The following is a 17,231-nucleotide window of genomic DNA, read 5'->3' as shown; positions in this document are numbered from 1 at the left end:
ACCTAAAGTTAGCCCAAGAAAGTGGGACACGGGTCCTTTTTCTTTTCTCAGGGACCCACCCATTCTAAACTTTCAATGTTTATATTGTAAAGCCTTTGGGCCCTCAGTCTGAGAAGGCTTATCTAATGGGCAATAGGGCAGTTTGGCTCTTACTCATTAGGTAGTTTTCCAAATGTGCTTTCCTATGCCCTTAGCTCTTTCTGTTCCCCTCTAGGAATAAGATTTTGAAAGTCCAAAACGAAGTCTTCACTCATTTTTACTTTGCATTTTCAAGCATTCTCCCTTCCCTAACTTTTCTGGGAAGGGGCAAAGGTCCAAGGAAATAAAAGCATCAGTTAATATTTTAAAACCTTAACTTACCATATAATTATTAATGTACAGTGTACACAAAGGGTCACTATGAGTTAGAATGGACTTGAGGACAATGGGTTTGGTTTAGTCTTTTTTGGTACATAAATGAAATCACAGAATGCATGGAGAGTATAAAATAAGATGAAGTAAACTCAGTGTACGAAAGATTTAGAAGGAAAGAAAGAGAAAACAGGGAACCTGTTGCTGTCCAGTCGATTCCAACTCATACCACTCTATGGGACAGAATAGAACTGCCCCATAGGATTTCCAAGGAGCTCGGTGGATGTGAACTGCTGACCTTTTGATTAGCAGCAGAGCTCTTAACCACTGTGCCACCAAGGTCCAGAGAAAATTGTGGGGTGAGGGGAGGGAGACATGTATTGGTTTTCAAATATGCTTGGAAGAAGGGAATATTTTCTTTTATCTCACATTAAGTAAATAGTAGAATTGAAAGTGTATATCATGAAGTTATGTGAGCTAGAACTTAGTATTTGAATAAGACATGAAAAAAGACACAGAAGTGTTCTAGTCTGACATCAGAATTTATTTTAAAGCACTTAATATATTTTAGGAGCCCTGGTGGCATAGTGGTTAAAGAGCTCTGCTGCAAACCGAAAAGTCAGCAGTTGAAATCCACCAGCTGCTCCTTGGAAACCTTAGGGGCACTTCCACTCTGCCCTATAGGGTGACTGTTTTTTGTTTTTGTTTTTGTTTCTTTAATATATTTTAAGGTGCATATCAATTTTTCATATCACCACAAAAGGACATTTTAATTGCAACTAACAAAATTCCTGAATTCCAGAACAGAAAACTTCAAACCACTTCTAAAAATTCCAACAAAGAAAAATACCACTCTGTGTCCCATCTTCAATAACCCTCTCCCAGGAACCTTTCTCCAAAGCTCATTTAGGGTAGTGACTCAGTCACAGGGTCTACAGGAGGAGTTAATATAAATGGAGTCATTTTCATTTTAACTAAGTTTACCAGTTGTAAAGGCAACAATAGAAGCACAATGCCCAAGAAGGAAACATAAGATAGTCCTGCTAATTGCTCCTTGATAAACATTGAAAATGTGAGCAACTAGATGACATTTTAAAGGCAAAATCTTGCCTCTTCTCAGCTGACAAATTCTTTGGAAATTCTTAAAGGAATAAGTTGGCAGTGGTTTCACATTTCAACTTTAAAATGAAAGGAATCTCTGAACTTTCCCTCTTTAGCAATAAATTCTCCTAACCTCCCTTCTCTGCCATTAAAAAAAAAAAATTTAGATTAAAATTCTTAGTATATATACATTCTTCTTTGCCTACAACCCGATGAAACCTAGAATCTGAATCTACCCTTCATATCTTATCAGTCAAGTATAATACTCACATCTTTCCTCCTTAGCTTACGTTGCATTTTCTCATGATAAAAATGAAGAGTTGCTGCTTGAAAACTGGGAACCTGGACCGAGCAGGAACTAGACCAAAGTTGAAGACAACTCTCAGTATTTCAAGAGTACTTTTGGTAATTCCGTGAGCTTTCCTGACAATTGGTCATTCTGCCCTCATGGCATTCTGTGGTATGATGTTACAGACCCCAAATCCATGATGCAGTGCAACTTTAAAGGAAGGCATTAGCTTTTTTTTTTTTTTTTTTAATTAAATGATTCTCCAAGCAAGTCCAACTAATAGAATATTGGCTCTAGTGTTGTGAATTCATTAAAGACTTTACTGGTTCTGTGAAGCTTAACTCCCTTCTGTGTGGCTATTGGATCACATATCCACTTTCCCTGCCATGTAAGAAGAAAACATCTCGGACTATAACTATTAGTTGGCTTTGTGGTGTTGGGTTAGTGTGCCAGTCTGAGGTTAGAGCAGAGATGGGATCCCAAGCCCTGGGCTTTGTATTATATAGTATTGTATTTTTGATGTTTTACTTAAGGGTCAATTACTGTTTCCATTATAAACCTTGTTTTTCAAGGGTTTATAGCTCACCAATTTTCACTTTGGTATGCAAACTGCATGAATATACAGGTTTTAAAAATAGCTTAAATTGGGCAGTGCCATTTTTAGATGCAAAGCAGTAAAATACACTTTTCATTGGCTTTAGTTTGTTTTCAATCTGAAAGTTTTCTGTCTTAAAATGCAAAAATGCATGTTTTTTCATACATTTCATAACAACTTTGCATGGGAAAGATGGTGAAAGGGAATCAAGGGAGATAGTAAATGAAACGTCAGAGAGAAAAACAAAAAAGTATCTCTTTTCCTGGGAAGATTTGTGATCAAATGTCATTTTAGTCAATGTTCTTTCAAAAATCAATAAACTAGTCAATCGGTATTCCCTGAACACAGGTACTCTTTCCTGCCCAATATTGTGCTAACTGCTTTGAGGCAAAAACGAGGTCCCTGCCCCCAAAGTGTTTGAAATTCTAGTTTGAGAAAAATGCAAAAACGGAAATATTAGGCCTAACAGTATTATATATGGAGGCATTAAAGTGATAAACCATGTGGCCAAGACTTTAAGTGGCAAAGGAAATGCCTCTAGAGCAGTTGTACCACGTATTGATGTCCTTTAAAGAGAATGACAGGTTCCACTATATAGGCAATTGCCCAGATGTGGAAGTTTACCCATCGAGGGTTATGCAAGCTTTGTAACTCTTATGCCTGGCCATCATATTTAGAAAATCCCTGCTTAAGGGAAAAATTGTTTTCCCTGCCATTCTGAATGTTTCCAAATCATAAAAGCAAATTTCCTCTTGTATTATTTTTATTATTATAAGGTAAATGTCTTAAAATTGTTTTCTACACTAGCTATTTCCACTCTGTCACCCAGTTCTCGCTCAACCTATTCCTGTCTCATTCCCAGCATCACCACTCTACTCATACCACTGTTGGCAAAGTTACCAATGACCTCCTTATTGCTACTGCCAATGAGTAAGCCTTAGCTTTAATCTTTTACCTCTGTGTAGCAGATTGCCACAATTTTCTGCCTTTCTTCTCATAGCGGCTCTTGGTCTTTTTGTTGTTGTTGTTCTACGCAGCATCCATTCTTCTCCCATTCCTTGGCATTTCTATTTCCCTTTTAGGAAATGCTCCACTGGTATGAAATCTTGGTGGAAGGTAATGGCTGCTTCCATTACAGAAGCTGAAGGAACAGAACCTTTCTCTCTCTTTCCCAGCACAAGTGGGTAGGTAGGGCTATAAACGAGGTTCAGCCGCTCAGACACTTTCTCCTGGGACTTTAAAGCTTGTTCTAGTCAGATAGCAGAGCTCATATTCATGAACTGGCACTGACAGAAGACCACCCCCCAATTTCTGCTGTATTACATTCCTTGCATGCTACCTAGTTCTCTCCAGAGTTCACTTTGTTCACGCCCAGTTTCCAAATATGGTTAACCATATTCTCTTCAATTCTGTTATCTCCAAATATTTTTCCACTAGATTTAAATTTTGCTTAAGATAGGTAGTCAACCTCTCTTGTTTATAAATAGAATGTTAATTGATATACTTTATAACTTTCTGACTCCTCTTTTTCTATAATCTTTGAAGGTTCCATGTTCTCTGCCTGTTCCTTATAAGTTGCAATTCCTCCAGATACTTCTTAACGCCCCCTTCTCATTTCACCCTACAATATCTACCTGGGTTATTTTAGCCCTCTGTTTACTTCAGCTGTTACCCATATACCCAACTATACCCATACCCATGACTTCCAAGTCTGTATAGCCATTCCAAATCTCTCCTCTGACCTTCATATTTCTTTATTTAATCCATTTGTTCATTTACTTATTCTATAAATATTTAGTGAGCATCTACTATGCATGCAAAAATGGTATGGGACAGCATCTGACCTCTTCTAACTTCACAAGGCAGGAGGAGAATCAAGATTAACAGTCTAAGGCTGATTGCTGTGAAGCAGAGGCAACACATGCCTCCTTTCTCTGCCATCTTAATCATTCTGACACTAACTGTCCCTCCCATGGAACTCTCTATTTCTCTGCTGGGTTCGATAATTCATTGCAGTGGCCACACAGAACTCACAGACAATACCCTCTATTATGGTGTTTATTAGAGAAGTAACAGTTTATGATTTAGGTTCAGGGATACTCAGGATATAGTTCTTCCATCAGGACAGCATCTTCTTAGCCATGCCCACAGACATGCCTCTCTCTGACCCCTTAGCCCCTGCTCCGGGAAGTGTTAACAAAGCTCTTTTAGTCCCTCAGCCTCTGCCCTACTGGGCAGGTGTTACAAAACTCTTTTACCTCTGCCAATAAGTGGCCTGAGGTACCCCACTCAGCCAGTAACCACATGCCCAAAGGCACTCGGCTGTAGTTGAGCGGTTCAGCAAACCTAGCTCCAACGAGTGCCCAGAGGCACCCTACTCCTCCAGCAAGCCTCCTGCCCGAAAGCACCCAGTTTTCTCACTTAGTCAGCTGGGGAAGCCCACTGTACCATCTCCTCCTAGTCTCTCCTGCTACCATTTCCCTGACACCACTTCTTACCATCTCCAGTGGTACAGCTCTTCTCTCTTTCTCTCTCTCTCTCTGAGTTTCCTGGTTCCAGGAGCTTCTCAGCACAGGAATCCTGGATCCAAAGGACACACTCTGCTCTTGTATCTTCTTCCCTGTGGTGGTGAGATCCTCTCCTTCCCACCTTTGGGATGGCTCATTTTAAGCCTAGTGTGATGGTAAAACTGACCAATCCCTTCATTAGGGTTCCATAGACTATATTTGCATGGTCCCACTCAATCACGTGAGTGGGAATTACAAGACCATGGCAAGAAAGGCCACACAAAAGTGATCCATTGCATGGCAATGCATCACACACTCTAATAGGCATTCAGGTAGCAATAAGAAACATAAAGGGGCAAGATGTTCCACTTAGTAGAGTTTTGTCTAGTGGCTTCCATAATCTAGTGAGTTTTATAAACCCCACAAAATTTAACCTGGTGAATTTGTAGTCTAGTGGATTCCATAGGTGTCATGTGTCATTAGTTTATTCGTATCTCCCAGAAAGACAGGTTGATGTCCTAACCCCTGGTACCTGTGAACATGGACTTATTTGGAAATAAGGTCTTTACAGATGTAATTACTTAAGTTAACATGAAGTTATACTGGAGTAAAGTGGGCTCTAGCACAATATGAATAGTGTCCTTATAGAAAAAGGAGAAAAGACACAGGCAGACAGGCACAGAGGGAAGACAGCCATGTGAAGACAGAGGCAGAGATTAGAATTATGCTGCCACAAACCAAGGGATGCCAAGGATTACTGGCCATCATCAGAAGCTAGGAGAGGCATGGAACAAATTCTCTCTTAGAGCCATCTTAAGGAATCAACACCACTAACACCCTGATTATGGGCTTCTAGCCTCCAGAACTGTAAGAGAATAAATTTCTGTTATTTTAACTTATGTTGTTTGTGGAACTTTGTTCAGGCAGCTCTGTGTTTGTAACACTCAACATCTGCACGTGGATACCTCAACAACACTGAACTTGTCTTCTTTCTCCCTCTTGTGCACCCATGTATTCCTCTTACTGGGATCCCTACTTCAATGAAAGTATTCAGCTACTAATGCCAGGAACCTTGGTGTCACTCTAACTTTTCCTTTTCACTCCATCCCCACCTCCACACTAATTATTAAAGCCTGTTCATTCAACTCTCTCAATAGCTCTACAATTTGTCCACTTTCCTTATCACTTCTGCTGTTTCCTTATATAGACATGCATTCCTTCTCTCTAGGATCAACACGACAGCTGCTTAAGGAGTCTTGGCTTCTTGTCTAAATTGCGTCTAGAGTTAACTTTATAAAAGTCAAGGCTTTTCATGATTACCTTTTAACTAAAACTCTTTAAGGGCTGCATAAAATTCTAAAAACAAGATGAAAACTCTTTTCCAGTTCCTTCCCTTTTCCTTGTTCACATTTCTAACCCCTCACTAGTTGCTTTATACACTCCTCACTCTAGCATCTGAAATTCTCTCACATCAGCAAGTGAGTTGGGTTATCTCTCAACTCTTCTACTTATAATATTTTCCCAGTCTCCTGTACACTCTGGAGCCTGGTGGCATAGTGGTTAAGAGCTACAGCGGCTAACCAAAAGGGTGGCAATTCAAATCCACCAGATGCTCCTTGGAAACCCTATGGGGCAGTTCTATTCTGTCCTGTAGGGTCACTATGAGTCAGAATCGACTCGATAGCAATTGGGTTTATATGCACTCTAAGCAGGCCAGCTCCACTCACTCCTCAAAAACTTTCACTTTCACTGTTCCCACAAAACTGGGTTATGCCCCTCTTTTATGAGTTCTTAAAACATCTTGTTCTTTCCACGTCCTAACATTCATTATTCTATATAATTAACTGTCATAATTTATGAGTGTATTTCACTCTACTGGGAGACATTTGAAGGCAGGAATCATATCTCCTTATACATTGCATAGTGGGTCTCCACAGAAGGTGGTCAATAAGCATTAGTTAAACGACTGAATGAGAAATGTTGATCTTAACACCTCTATTATCAAAAACCTGATTTTAAACTGTGAAAATACTTTTGCTGCTTTTTCAAGACTTTGTTTTGGACAGATTGCTATGACTATTCACAGATAGTTATATCTAGCTGAAAATTATGGCAATTATGTTTATCAGCTGGGATATATTATATCAATTATCAGATGGTGCAACAGCAGCAGCCTCTAGAAATTGTGTCAAAACTCAGCCATACCACAAAACACAATACAATAGCCTGTTACCCTTGAGACCAATATGTTTTTGTAAATATTTTAGAAGCCACTAACAACCTGTGATATGCAGATGACAAAACCTTGTTTGCCAAAAAGTGAAGACAACTTGAGGCATTTACTGATGAAGGTCAAAGACTACAGACTTCAAATTGGATTACACCTGAAGGTAAAAAAAAAAAAAAAAAATCCTTAAAACTGAACCAATTAACATCATGATAAATGAAGAGATTGTAATTGTCAAGGATATCATTCTACTTGGACCAACAACCAATACCTACGGAAGCAGCAGTCAAGAAATCAAATAATGTTTAGTACTGAGCAATTTTGCCACAAAAGACCTCTTTAAAATGTTAAAAAGCAAAGATGTCACTTTGATGACTAAGGTGAGCATGCCCATGGTCTTTTCGATTATCTCATATGCATGTGAAATCCGGTTAATGACAAAGGAAGATCAAGGAGAGTTGAAGTATTTTAGTTGTAGTATTGGGGAAGAATACTGTATATACAAGGGACTGTCAGAAGAATGGAAACCCTGGTGGCGTAGTGGTTAAGTGCTACGGCTGCTAACCAAAAGGTCTGCAGTTCGAATCCGCCGGGTGCTCCTTGGAAACTCTATGGGGCAGTTCTACTCTGTCCTATAGGGTAGCTATGAGTCAGAATCAACCCAACGGCAGTGGGTTTGGTTTTGGTTTTGGTCAGAAGAATGAACAAATCCATCTTGGAGAAGGTACAGACAGAACCCTCCTTAGAAGAGAGGATGATGAAACTTTGTGTTTCTTACTTTGAACATGTCATCAGGAAAGACCAATCACTAGAAAAGAAAATCATGGTTGGTAAAGTAGAGGGTCAGAGAAAATGAGGGAAACTCTCCATGAGATGGATTGACAGGGTGGTTGCAAAAGTGGGCTCAAGCACACCAAAGATTGTGAGAACGGCACAGGACAGGAGGATAATTTATTATGCTATACATAAGGCTGGAAACTCTGGTAGCATAGTGGTTAAGCACTACAGCTGCTAACCAAAGGGTCGGCAGTTTGAATCCACCAGACGCTCCTTGGAAACTCTATGGAGCAGTTCTACTCTGTCCTATAGGGTTGCTATGAAACGGAATTGACTCGATGGCACTGGGTTTGGTTTGGTTTTGGTTATACATAAGGTCACCATGAGTCAGAGCCAACTAGACAACTAACAACAACAGAATTGGCTACTTAAGAAGGATTATAGAAATCCAGAGTCCCAGCTCCTTCATTCAGTTCCATTCCAAGAACTTTTTTTTTTTTTTTTTTCCATTTTCTTCTCCTTTCCCTCCTCAACCTTCTTCAAAAGTTAAGAGAGTGACCCTGAGGAGAAATCCAGGGGGAGAAAAATTTCTCCATGATCATTCAGGCATGCATAAATGATCATTGGGATCTGAAGCTATCCAAGCTGTAAGGTGTAAATCTGAAAAAATCAAGTTTGAGTTAGCCAAGAATGATGACGGTTATAACTGGAAGGAAATTTTGTTGAGTACCTGCTATGTGCCAGGTGTTGTACTGAACTCCTAATATGAGGGGATGTAAATAGATATTTAATTCAACATTTTATACACACCAGCAAGGTGTTACGGGAGGATACATAATGGTTTCTGAGATCTTTATGAGGATTTTGCAAGATCAAATCTGTTTGTATAATAATACTAAGACGTTATTTGCCTTTTTCACTCCCATTCTGGCATGAGTGCACAAGGGAGTTTTCTAGAAACTACGTATTTGATATGACAACAGATTGCTAGACTGTAAAACAATGCCACTCTTCTCAATATTTTTTCTTGTGGAAAATATAATTTTCATGAAAAAAATTAACATGATGGAAGTATTATTGCTTTTTAAAAGTGAATAAATAAATTAATATTTTTTAAATGTCAGTTTTGCTTTCTAGGATGGTAAATATTAGTATATATAAAGCATAATTATTGAACATCCTCAATAATTTTTAGGAGTGTAGCAGGGCCCTAAAACCAAATGCTTGTGAACTTCTGACAAAGACCCTGAAGTAATCATAAGAAAAGGCACTTATTCATCAGTGATATTGCACTGAACCCCACTGGAGGATGAAAAATAGAACCAGGAATGGGTGATGACCAGGTTTTGGTTTAGTGCTCCATTCCGCCATCTCTCAGTCAGTGTTCCAGGACTCTGGTGCTAGAATAAACAGAATCGTAACCAAGGTTCTCTGACCAATATATCCGTGTAAATGTACGTAGAAGGCTTTCAGTCATCATTGAGCATACTCCTGGAAGCTCCAGTACCTCTTTTTTCTAAGGTCCTTAATTCAAAGAGCATCATTGTTTGATTCATTTGTACAAGGCTTCAATCTTCATGGAAGGCCACTTTGTTGGACATATTGCTTTAGTGCAGTAAATGTTGGTTAGAAAATGAATGAAATAAGGAGAACATTTGAGCATCTCTCTTTGTCCATTCTGTTTGCAGGTGACCTGCTTCAGCTTACTTTAGCAGTTGTATGTATTTATCATGGCATGCCAAGGTGGAGTGCAGTCAATGTTTGTTAAGTAACTATCAACGATTGAAGTGTGTCCCCCAAAAAATATGTGCATCAACTTGGTTAGGCCATGATTCCCAGAATTGTGTGGTTGTCCTCCATTTTGTGATTGTAATATTATGTTAAGAAGATTAGGGTAGGATTGTAACACCACCCGTACTCAGATCACCTCCCTGATCCAATGCAAAGGGAGTTTCCCTGGGGTGTGGCCTGCACCACCTTTTATCTTAAGACATAAAAGGAAAGAGAAGCAAGTAGAGAGTTGGGGAACTCATACCACCAAGAAAGCTGCACTGGGAGCAGAGTATGTCCTTTGGACCTGGGGTCCCTGCACCTGAGAAGCTCCTCAACCAGGGGAAGATTGAGGACAAGGACCTTTCTCCAGAGCCGACAGAGAAAGAAAGCCGTCCCCTTGCGCTGACACCCTGAATTTGGACTTGTAAACTACTAGACTGTGAGAAAATAAATTTATCTTTGTTAAAGCCATTCACTTGTGGTATTTCTGTTATAGCACCACTAGATGACTAAGACACCGACTGAGTGACGGAGTCAGCAGAAAAGTCCAGCAGAAAGTATTACTTCATTCTTGAGGGGTCAGGCAATTAACCATGTGACAAATTACTTTTATGTACAAAAGAAATTCCACTACTCTCTTACTCAATGTAAGTGTCTTATATTCTGAAAGAGTGAATACAAGGTCAGTACATGTGTCCTCAGTGTTTTGGGAGAGGATTTTTAAGATTTCTCTTTTTAATAGACGTTTGCTAAGAGTAACAAAGGCACTATAAAAAGAACACTTAAGAGAAACTTGTTTTCTTCATTACCAAACTTAATGTAAATACTTCAACATGAATGTTCTTCTTCTTTTTTAAATTCTTCTTAAAGTCTTTCTTTTCTGGTGCTGGGGTTGGTAATACCCAGGAATAGTTTCAGAACTGATTACAATAGGAGAGGACTAATACAGTAAATTTTTTAAGCCCCAACTAATATAAGGAATAATGCCTTATACAATAAGATGAAGTAAAGTGAAGAATGCAGGCTGATCATTAATTTGACTGACATTAAATAATTATCATGTAGAGGATAAAGTAAAAAAAAAAAAAAGAAGTCGTAGATAATTGTAAGGTTTCCAGAAGGCCCCAGGTGAAGTAAATGAGATCCCAGGGTTTACTCACTGTCATCCTCACAGTTATCAGGACCCCTGTCCAGCGCAATTAACCAAGGAAAAACCTCACCCAGCTAGCATTGCCCCTTTTCATTTTGGGGTCTGCAACCATTTGCCACTTACACTCAGATCATGTTTTTGTGAGAAACTACAGAGCAACTTCCTTTAAAGCTATCAAAGCCTTCCTCATTATCCATTATGGGCTGTGCAGAAAACAACTCAACTCCCAGACAGTTAACTTGAGTGCAGTAGAATGGGTTTGCTGGCTTCCTTCAGTTTCTTGGGTAAAAGCTCTGTTCATATTCAGTTTCTGGTTTTTTTAACGACTGACCCTTGAGAGGTTCCTTCCGGTCCACTTCAGTTCCCTTTTTAGTGTCCCATTGATTTTCCAGACTTTAGGAATGTGTCCTTAACCATCTGCTTCCCCATTGGCTCCCTCCAATGAATGCTAAGGAACACTTTGTTACTTCATACACTGAGACAGGAATATCTTGAGAACTAACACACCATTTATAACAGTACAGTTTACAATAGCATTTCCTGCAGAAAGAAGGTGCCTCTCTCAGAAAGAAGAGGATGATTTCTGCACCCCATTTACTTTCAAAACTACAAGCAACACCCTTGATTCTTGTCAATAAAAAGGAAGATAAAATAGAGTAGCAATCACAATACATAAATGATATTATTCATCCCCAGGGTATATACCAAATAGTAATCCACTCAAAGAGCTTGCATGAATTATGAATGGCAGGAAGGCACAGAGAGGGAACTTCAGTGCAGATCTATTCCACACTGCTAATTACCATGAACATTTTAAAGTCAGAGAAGCTACAGGAACTTTGGGATTAGGTTGCAAAGGTGTATAATTACTTTGATTCTTCCCTTCCTCTAAATCTCATTTTAAATAATCTGGGAACACTGTGGAATCTGTGCATCTGAAAATATTATATTGTATAAAATTTAATACCAAATAGGTTAATCAATAAATTCAAAAAACCAATGGCAATGGCGAGATTTTCAAAGAGAAGACCCCTTGGTCCCTTTCGCCCCCAAAATAACAACAAAAACAAAAAGCCAAAGGAAGAACAACAGAAAACCTTGGATCTTACACTATGTGTAGAAGTGGAGGGCAGAAATATAAGCTTGTAGAAAACTTGGGCATTTATGTGGCATTTGGTAAAGTAACGGTGTTCACTAAAGGACTCTGCCCTGACCTGACACTCGGGGGCAAAGTCATTATTGTTTCTCTTGCTGAGAAAAGGGGTATCCATGTTGTAATATAACATACTGTTATATTGCCCAGTTCTTTTTTAGAATCTGTAATAAAAAAAAAAATTGCAGTCATTCTACAAAGAAAATTTATGGAATGATCAGATCATAAACTCTATAAATAAAAATATGCCAGAGAACTTCGGTTTTGTTTCTAAGTGCGGTATTCACGTCTTCTAGTTTCTTAATGTTTCCTCCAGTATTTTCCTTGAAGTTCTTTTGAACTAAATAGTCATAGGGAGTTGGGAGGGTAAGAGGAAGAAAGAAATGTTTCTCTCCTGCAGAAAAATTAATTTCATAGAAGAGTTTCTTGCATGCACACACAGCATTCCCCAACCCCAACCCCACCACACACACACATCCCAAAAGGCAGTAGCTGAAACTGGGTCATTATCAGGAAGTGTGGAAGTATGGGTAGGGAGGCGGGAGGAAAATGTTAAGGCAAAGACTCATCTGAATGACTCTAGTTAAGGGCCTTACCAAGGAGTCAGCTTAAGTTATCTTTGAAAACTGGTGAGTCGCCCTGCTTGACTGAGTCTGAATTGAATGTTCCCAAAGTAACATTTCACAAATAGGGATACCCTTCCATTTCACACTGCTCCTTCTCGAAATAGCAACACCATTTAGCAATATTTCATATCAAGACAATTACATCGTAGAATTATTGCCTTAGTCCTTCATTTAAAAAAAAAAGTTAAATCCCTGTTTTGTTGAACACAAGAAATGAATAGTAAATATTGATTTAGAATGAATGCAAACATTTCCCTAGGAGTGGATAATTACTGCCTTTCTATGCAAAACACTTATATTTGAAGAAGCACTTCACTTACTTTGCCATGCGGTATACATTCTCTAGTACATTTTAAATTATACGTTGTCCTGGACAGTGTCTGCTCTATAATTTCTTGTGTCTCTACACCAGAGTCAGTATGTAATTTTAAACTACAAAGTTTCTGCCAACTAGGAGAATAGGCTTAACTCTTTCCCTTTGCTGGGTTCACAAATCCTTACGTGAGGAGATCTTGAAAGCCATAGGACAGATGATCTCAGACCTTAAGCAGTTCAGTCTCTCTTCCTCTCTCTTTCTTTTTTTTTTTGGCTAACAGAAATGCCACTGGGAACTGGCCACAGATTTATTAAGCAGAAGCTAAATGGAATATAGAATTTATATACCCAAGTCAGCTTACGGCACATCTAAAAGACATGAATTAAGTCATTAACATCAAAAATTTTGAATGAATCATGAGTGGTTGCAGTACGACCTAGTTAAATAAGGAACTATCACAGTTTAGGAAATATCTTTTGTTAAAACCTTGGATTATCCTAGTTTTAGTCTTCAGCCAAGATATTGCAAAATAGCACTCTTTAAAGTATAAAAAGGAATACATTTTAACCATTTCATTATCAGCTATGTGGATGGTGATTTAACTTGGAAGTCGACGTTAGAAAACTTTTAAATGGTTCCTAAAATCAGAAATATTTAAAAGGGCAAAGTTATCAAGGACTGTGTATATCATGGTAGTCATTGCTTTTATAAATTACAAATCAATGTTATAAAATTGTCCTTTATTAAAATAATATAAATTCTTGAGAAATAGCCTCATGATAGAAAGATTATAGTAATGGAAGAAAGAAAAACGAAGAAATGCTAAATGTCAAATAAAGTCAGCGTACAGGAGATAAACAAGGCCAATGGATTGTTCACATATATGGATTCAAATAGTGTATCTGGGTCCCACAGATTCTTCATATTTGTAGTTTATGGGGCTTAGTCTCCTTTACTCTCTCTGGTTTCAAAGTGAATATAATGTTATACTTCTTGGGTACATTAAAATCCACAACATAGAAAAGATACTTTAAGAGAAACAATATAATTTTGGTGACTATACCAACTATAAATATACTGGAGAAGGGAAAAGTTAAATCCATGTAATGCTGTGATTTACCATTTGTGAGTTTCCAGTTAGGGTGCATGGATTCTGCCAGCAAGTGGACAGGCAGTCTTCTGGGTTTCACAGGTGTTTACCAAAGAAACTCTGGAAACCTGGAATATAAAAACCCGGGAATGGTCAGCCCCTGAGTCAGGCCCAAGGACACTGGCACCATGTGATGTAAAGTGAAATGCTAAGGTCATTTTGTCATCAGTCGGAAGACTTTGTTCCTCTCAGATGAGATAATGAACAAAGGATATCTCTCAGGAAGCAGATCACAGAGTAGCCGGATCGATGAACTATAGAATTCTCTCTGCTCACACGGGGCAAACGCTACTACTCTAGTCCTAGAGAATAGGGTAGATACCAAGTACTGTGGATCCCTGTACATTGTTTTCCCTTTCGAAATGGTAATTTTAATGAATTTATCTCTGCTTTTCTCCTCCACTGCATATGGAGAGGGTGGTGAAAATACCATTTAGCATTAGGTGAGTGTAACATGAAATATTCACATTTGGATCAGACTCAACGGGAAATACACAGTCTTCAAAGATCCTGAACTTGGATCTGGGATGCAGTAACAGGGTGAGATTTGAGTGTGTATCTCTTTTGGAAGGGGGGAAGTGTGTTTATAGTATTCAAGAGGGTTGCATTATTTCAGACAAGGACACTTCCAAATTGGTCATTTGCAAAGAAAAACATATCAGGGAAAAGCAGGTCATGAATGCTACCTTGTTAGTGTACAACCATTACAGTATTTGTGGTAAACTCTAGGCTTCACCTTAGGAATCGGCTCTACACCACATCATTTTGATGTGTATCCTCTAGGATGGTTAGTTCTAAGGACTTATATGCTGGAGGGCATCATGTGGAGACAGATTGCCTAAAATGAATCCATTAGCAAGGAAAATCAATCCTGGAGAGGAAGAAAAGAGAGGAAAATACGTTTGTGTGTGTTGAGGGCGGGGGAGGAATAGAGGAAGGAAGAGAAAAGGAGAGAAGAGGAGGGGAGAGGAGGGGAGAACAGAAGCAGAAATGAAAGGAGCCCACAGGTCAGACTTTCTAGAAACATGAGAAAATTTTTAAAAAATAAAATAAAATTGGGTAGGTTTTCTGTCACTATCAATTAATGGAGACCTCACCAATACAGAAAAAATTGGCTTTTGATTTAGATTTCTCAACAGCTTCGTTAAGTAGGGTTTAAATAAAAAACCTATCATTGATTCACTTTCATTAAAATCAGTGAGTGTGGAAAAAGACAGTAGAGTCTTAGCTTACCTTCATAGAGAAACCATATTTAAATTTGCTGTGATACACAACCAAGAAATATCTTGCTCAGGAGGGCAGTACCAAACAGCTACTACAGCTAATACTTACTGAATTCTTATTTTGTGCCAACCATCGTGTACCTTCTTTGTATATTTATATTAACTCTTTAAATCCCCTTAACAACCAAATGATATAGTCAGTTTTACTTACTCCATAGCACAGATGAGAAAACCGAGGCTTAGAGAACATAAACAACTTGCCCAAGATCATACAGCAAGCTGGGATTCGATCCCAGGCTCCTTGCCCTTAACCATCCATGTCCTTAACCACCATGTTTAAATTGGGACAAATATAGCACTTCCCAAATACCCATGGAATTCTTGTATTTATCTTTACTCCTGTCCGAGTCTAGCATGAGACCAAAAAAAAAAAAAAAAAAAAAACTGTTTTCTCCTCTGCCAACAATACCACTAACATTGCTACACTGACATTATTCAGCAAACTGCTTTCACTTAGTAAGCATGGTGAGAGCTCTCTGCCTAAATGCTGGAGATGGTTATCCAACCAGCACAAATCCATCTAGAAATAGACCAAAAAATTCGAAAGCAGTAGAAAACAGGGAAATTTATTATTAAGTCCACTTCAAAATTTATTTCAAGACCTAGCTGACTGCATTCAGTCTTGGGCACTAGAACAGAATCTAATTTCCTGGCCGTTACTCCAGGACTGATGCTCCAACTTACCCATCTGCAGTCCTTGCGGTGGGCACCATTTCAGAAAGCTGAGTGTTCAAAGGAATGTTACTTCAGCAAACAGCATTCTTAATGTCAAAGGATAAAGCATCACAGTTGTGGGGAAAATTGTGCAACTACCAGGAAAATATTCATCAGCTTATCCAGTTGATCATTCACTTCCCCTCTGGCTATTTGGACATAGTTTTGTAGGTATTAAAATACCCTTGAGATTTCCAATCTTAATTTTAAAGCCTGAGAAAAAAATGTCCAGTGAAAGTTATTTTCAGGTATAAAATTAGAACCTCCTTTTTAACTCCTTTGCCTCAAGATTTACATAACTGTGAGAGCAAAGGGATCGCATCATAAAAATACCAGCTACTGCAGATTAGAAATGAAAAGTAAACCAGCTGCCTGCCAGTTTCTTGCTACGAGTTCCAGTGGTGACCAAAACCAACGTAACTGAGAGACGATGTAGTGTGGACAGAAAATCTCCCAGGATAATCAAGGGATAGATTTCCAGCTCTCTTTTCCCCCAAAGCACTGTTTTGTTTTCTCACATCAATGAGCTAGAATAAAACGTGGATCCCATGATCAAGCTGGCAAAAGCCATGCTCCCTACCTGGATGCTCGCAAATTGTAAATCACAACTTTACAAGGATTTAACTTTTCCCTTTCCAAAATAATCAAACGTTGTGGTGAGGGGGCCACTAATCATGACAAAAAATATACTGCAAATTCTTTCTTTTGATGCCAAGTCCAATAAGTTCTCCGAGTGAAATTAAATGCATGATCTTAGTCCAAACCACAGCTTCCCTTGGGGATGTTCAAATCTCAAGTGGGGGCTGAAAGGCCAGTTGTATCAAAGCCCAGCGTTATACCCATTTTTTTAAGTTTTTTTTTTTTTTTCTCTCTCTCTCTCTCTCTCACTCCCCTTCTTTTTTTTAACTACTGCCTGTAGTTTTAAACAGCTTCAGGCCCCTCAGATTTCCAAGCCTTTACAATCAAATCAGCATCTTCATACTTTCCACATTCTGCCTCTTAAAAGTGGGCCAGTCCCTGTCTTCTCTTAGTTTCTCACAGTTTTTGTTTGTTTTAAGAGATTCTTTGCTGAGCTCCAGGGAAGAGGAAAAAAAATAGAGAGAGAAATATCTGTTATGTTGTAAGCAATTACTGGCTCCATCTCTTAGATCTGCGATATCACAGGAATTAGAGATGGAAAAGACCCATTAGGTCATCTTGCACACCCTGTGCCAACACA

General features: G+C 38.7%; 1 long non-coding RNA gene across 3 annotated transcripts in view; it reads right to left on the bottom strand.

Moving 5' to 3' along the window:
• LOC126077673 (uncharacterized) overlaps positions 1 to 16,335 on the bottom strand; it is a 130,955-nt gene extending 114,620 nt beyond the window's left edge. For all 3 annotated transcript variants that reach the window (XR_007517827.1, XR_007517826.1, XR_007517825.1), the window contains exon 1: positions 15,983 to 16,335. This is a non-coding gene — a long non-coding RNA (uncharacterized LOC126077673). The remainder of the gene's footprint in view (positions 1 to 15,982) is intronic.
• Between the last annotated feature and the right edge of the window lie 896 nt (positions 16,336 to 17,231).

The sequence above is a fragment of the Elephas maximus genome, chromosome 6 (genome assembly GCF_024166365.1).
Source record: "Elephas maximus indicus isolate mEleMax1 chromosome 6, mEleMax1 primary haplotype, whole genome shotgun sequence".
Classification (NCBI taxonomy): Eukaryota; Metazoa; Chordata; class Mammalia; order Proboscidea; family Elephantidae; genus Elephas; species Elephas maximus.
This window is presented reverse-complemented; position numbering and strand designations above follow the sequence as displayed.